This window comes from Microtus ochrogaster, chromosome 2 (genome assembly GCF_000317375.1).
Source record: "Microtus ochrogaster isolate Prairie Vole_2 chromosome 2, MicOch1.0, whole genome shotgun sequence".
NCBI classification, from domain to species: Eukaryota; Metazoa; Chordata; class Mammalia; order Rodentia; family Cricetidae; genus Microtus; species Microtus ochrogaster.
This window is the reverse complement of record NC_022010.1, coordinates 35,933,101-35,938,864: the sequence shown is the minus strand read 5'-3', so window position 1 is coordinate 35,938,864 and position 5,764 is coordinate 35,933,101.

Here is a 5,764-nt window from a genome sequence, read left to right as displayed (position 1 = left end):
AAAAAAATAAACAAACAAAAAAGGGAACACAAAATAGGAAGGAATGGGTAAGAAGATAGGAAGGAATTATGGGGATATGGGTGGGATTAATGCAACCAAAATACATTGTATGAAATTCTCAAAGAGTCAATGAAAATTTTTAAAAATTAAAAATTGTTGATTTAAATTTAAGGACTAGACAAAAAAAGGTATTTACTTTGATGTATGATGATGTCCAACATGCTATAAAGAAGGGGGTAGGACAAACACATGTGAATCCCGCATGGGGAAACTGTGTTGTGTATGGATTATTCAGGGAAAGAAGTAAGGTTTGAGTGCTAGACTCACATCTTACAAAACTTGTAAACACAGAGATTGATGGATAAAGGGAAATCCCAAACAGAACAAACTGCTGAGCACACAGAAAAACAGGGAGGGTCAGAGCCCAGCTGGTAGATAACAAGTGAGAGAGAAGGGGAGGTTTGATCACTAAGACAAATTTAAAGAGAGTCTCAACCCTTTTCTCTAACTCCCCCACTACACTCTGTTAATACCTTCACCAGTCCTGTGACTCAGGGTAGAATCCCAAATAGCATTTGACTGGAAGTCAGGCTCATTCTTAGGTCTGGAAAAAAATCCATTTATAGACTTCCTTGAGCTGTTGGTAAACACTGAGTTAACAACATAGTCAGGGTTTGTTTATTTGTTTTGTTTTTTTAGAACAGGGTCTCAGATAATCAAGGTTTGATTGAATTGGCTATATAGTTGAGGGTGGCCTTGATCTTTCTGCCCCTTTACCCCAAATGCTGAGACTAAGGTGTGCACCATCATCGCTGGCTAAGAGACCATACTATTCATTTCACTTATTTCTAAGGGGGAAAATAGTACCTCTACAGAGCTGAAGGGAAGCTTCAGAAAGTGTTTGCTAGACAACTTCTGCAATCTGTTATGTTTAGTGTCCACTTCCTTTTTCAATAGATTCAGTGTGGCTTGTTTGTCTGAGAAACCCTACTTCACTTCTAAGAGTGTGGTTGGGATGGAACCTCCACCACCAACCCTCAGCTCTGAGACAGGAGCATTGGCGTATCTCTTATTCTTAGCAGAAATACAAGAGTCTTTATCAATGCAACTGGATGATGCAGAGGAACAGTGTCCTTTATGTATGTGGATATAGTGTTACACCATTATTGCACTGCAATTATAATCTTCTTTCTGAAGGACATTGAACTCACCAACACATGATGTTAGCTCTGCCTTCAGAATTCCATGTGAATCTGACCGTTTCTCTTCAGCAGCTCTGTGGAGTCATCACATGCCCCATGGCGGCCATAGGAGCGATTCCCAGGTGACCTTCCTTTTCTAATCTTAGCTCCGACAGCCTTTTGTCTGTACAGCAACAGCAGCAGCCTTAGAAGACTTACATTAGATGGCTCTCATCACTCTGAGACTAAGGTGTGCACTTACTGTCCTACTTACAGTCCTCCAGATTTTCCAATGATCAATAAGATCCATTGGTATTTGTCTTCCCATCCTTGTGCCTTACAGTTCTTCCCAGCTCCTCCCACCCCAAAGACCCTGAGAAGCAAACAAGTATCCTCAACTTGCTGCTTTTCTCCCAAGAAAATCACAAGCATTAGATATCAGCAAAGACTGATGCACAGTGTATAAAATAGTCACTCAGTGTTGTGGAATATTATTTTAAGATGTGTTGCATTCATTTATGCTGTGGAACATTTGTTTTAATGATGCAAAGATGTGTTGCACTCTTTTATATTACATTTGTTTAACTCTGTGAAGCTGCGATACTTTGCCTGTCTAACACACCAGATTGGTCTAATAAGGAGCTGCACAGCTGGTAACTGTCAGAGAAAGGATAGGTGGGGCTGGCAGGCAGATAGAATAAGTAGGAGGAGAATTCTGTGAAGAGGGAGTGAGGAAAGGAGAAAGAAAAAAGGACACCAAGGGTCAGTCACCCAGCTACACAGCAAGCCATGGAGTCAAAAGTAAAGAAAGGTATACAGAATAAAGATGAAGGCCCAGAGGCAGCAAGTAGACTGGATAACTTAAGAAAATGTGGCTGGAAATAAACCAAGCGAGGGTCAGGCACTCCTAAGAAAGAATAAGCCTCTGTATGATGTATTTGGGAGCTGGATGGCAGATCCCCGCCAAAGAGCAAAGAATGAAGAGTAACAAATAACCGACTACACTTAGCATATGCTATTCCATCCCCTGCTTTCTTTTTTTATTTATTTTTTATTTTCCCCTGCTTTATTTATCTGTGTAATATGATAATATTAAAAAGCAACATGTTCTTGATCACATGCAAGGATGTGCCTAGCCATTCCATGACGATGAAGACTTTATAAACAAAGGACTTCAGTTTTTTTTTATTTTTTATTTATTGTTGTCACATATCTCTAGAACAACTTTTGTCACCAAGTAGAGAAAAGGATAATGACTAGTAAGAGATTAATGAATATTGGTGACCCTAATGTAAGCATGTAACCAGGTTGAACCAATGAAACCACACTGGAAAGCTCTGGTTAATAGAAGCGTTAGGAAAGGAAGCTTTCTTGGCTGGATTAAAGGAGAAAAGCATAGACAAACAGAAGAAAACAAATGCTAAAGCAGTAACCGAGTCAAGCTAGGTCATCTCTGTAGGTAAAGGAAGAACGGGGCAATGGAGAGGACAAGAGGCTGAGAATCTGATCACGTGACCCAGGATTTGGAGGCATTTAGGACCCTGATGTGTTTAGTTATGTGCAAGATCAAATTCTGAATGGTCTTAATGAGCTCTGGACCAAACGTCTGCCAGGCAATTCTGAAAGAATTTTGCCTGATACGTTAGCCAGCCTTCTCTCCAACAGTAAGCTGACTGGGACCCAGAAAAGGCTCCGACTAGGAAAATTTATGACAGAGCCAAACCCAAGCTTGGTTCTTGTGAGCCTGGACCCTGGCTTTTCCCCTCTACTGCTTAGCTGGGACATAGGTTCAGATTATCCTGTGAACTTGGTACACATTTATGAAACAACATTGTGTTCCAGCCAGGAATCCTAGGAAATGAAGTAGCTTGAGGTGAAGTGCCCAGTGTTATTTGGTCGTTTTAAATCTGAACTGCTACTTCACTGGAGGGGAATCCGCTTAGAAAAAAAAACAAAAAGAAAACAACAACAATAACAAAAAAAAAAAAAAACAGGTCTTCCTCCAAAGAAATACCAGGTTTAACTTTTCAGTCTAACTTAAGTTATAGGTTTACTGGTAAAAGAAAATCTTTTTATAAAGACTACATTTTCCCCCCAAAATTTATTACATTCATGCTTTGTCTTGGGCTTTTTGAAAGTTGTGCATCTTTTAAATCTCTGCATCCTGATGAACATAGGCCAGCACCACCTAACAGCCTTTACAGGATCATCCCAGACTGCCTGAGAATTATGAAGGAGTTTCTTCTTTAGTTCCTGGGGTTCTGTGATCAGTGGTTACCTCACATTAGGTGAATATAAAAATTAAATGCTTGGAGTCTGCATACAACAAAAGTTTGTATGAGAGTGGCCATAGATCCTATAATTTTGGAGCTCTGATATCTCTGCAGTGGATCCCCAAGGCTTTGTGTATATTATGTATTGGAAGCTGAGTAAAATAAAGCTAGAAGGACGAGGGTCTCCACGTTATTTTTTAAGCTTACTGGAGAAAACATGAGATTTCCTGACAGACTTTCTGTTTTAATTCTTAGAGCTGGTGCTCTCTTCCTGAATATTTGAGGTGCTCCAAAAAATGCTGCTTAACCCAATTTGTATATGCGATGTGGTTTGTAGTTTATATTACACTACTGAATATAATAAAAGGAATGTGGGCCAAGCCCAGATCTACCCAAACGGATAACTTGATCTTAGAAATAGAATTGGTGTTCAGGTGTGGTGATACAGGTATGCCATCCCAGTACTTAGGAGTCAGAAGCAAGACAACCAGAGGTTCAAAACCAGCTTCACTACGCAGTCAGTTTGCAGCCACTCTGAGCTACAGAACACAATGTCTCAGAAAGCCATTTTTTTCTTTTGATAGGATTGTTTTAGCATTAAAATATAAAAATAATGTTTACTATATTTCAATTATTTTTATTAAACTGCTATTTTAAATACTTGAGCATGTGAAAAAACTTTAAGTTAAAGTTAGTTAATTAACTCAGACATGTTGAAAATTATTATACTTACCATAAGCTTTTTTATTTTTTGCTTTTGATCATGGACTTTTTATAATATATTACAATGTAAATATAAATATTACAATATAAATCTAAAACATACCCTTTCTATATACACCAGGGGTGGAGTTAGAGGTATATGCAACCTTTACCAGATTTTACATAGATACTGAGTATCCAAACTCAGGTCCTTATGTTTTATGGTACAGATAGAAGTTTGCAAAAAAAAATGTCCATAAATAAAGCTATATTTTCTTAAGACCAGTCTTGAAAATGCATAAAAGCATGGATCTCAGAAAGTGGGGTACAGGTGGGGAGAAGACTCAGTAGGTACGGATGCTGGCTGAAAAAATCATTGGCTCTTTTAAATCCTATTTTCTAAAGAGAAGAAAATTAAATGTAAATAATGTTGAGAATTAAAAATTGACCCAATTTACATTTATATTGGAATCTTATGGCACGCTTTATCACATTAAGCATTAATTCATTATCCTTCTGTAGTAGCCCAAATTATGAACTAAATGCTCAGAACAATAAACCATGGACAGTAGGCTCTCAACACTCGCCTGATGCTAACAATTTAAATTACTTAACGTTTAAGCTGAATCGTCTATTTGCCACAGCCATAAACACCAGCACTGGCCATGTCAAGAGATTAGACAGCAAGACAGAGATGTTAACTAGATTACCAGAGAGTCTCCAGTTGGAGGAACTACCCCAGCTCTGAAACACCCCAGACAGATTAGGTAAACCCCAACAGAGAACAACTCTCAGAACATGAGGAAGTCCCCCCCCCCACCTTGTGTTTCTTTCCGCTTTTCTTCGGCTCCACAGCTGTTCTCCACTTCAAGCCATTCTGAGTTTAAGGTGTAACTCAGTCTGTCACCAGATATCCAAGGCTGACATAGAGCTACTCCCCTTGTCTGTCCACCCCGTTGTTAATTGGAACCTCACACTAAGCCGTCCCTACTCTCATGGCTCTTCCTCAGCAGCATCACCAAGACAGGAAAAACCCATTTATCTGCTTCCTCTAAGGGTAGCTGCACCGCTTTCTTCAGCCTCCTAGACAAAGCTTCAACAGTACCCTTGTTAGTATTCTTCCTAACATCAAATCATTATATCCAATTATATAATCCAGTTGCCTATAGTCTAAATCTCATTACAAATTTGATTTCTTCCCACTGCAAAGTCTCCCATGTAATTGCTGAAACTGTATTCACCTTTGTGTTGTCCACTGACTTCTGGAGAACAGCAGGTTGTTTTAAAATTCACTCTGTGCTGCATCATTCTTCTGTTCAAAAACTACTGAGGATTTTCTACTGAGAACAAAATTTAAATTCTGCATATAGAACCATGGTCTGCGGAGCTCCAGTATATTATCTGACTCTTGGTCTCTTTACCTCGTCTACTTGTATACCAGGCCAATTGAGCATTTAGTGTTTCCTCACGTAAGAAGATTGCACTCCTGGTGTAGGAATGCACACTGTAGGCCAGGTACACTCACTGTATCAGCAACTCCGTAACTCCTAGCATTGTACCAGCATCCTCCACAGCTCCCATACTGTACCAGCATCCTCCACAGCTCCC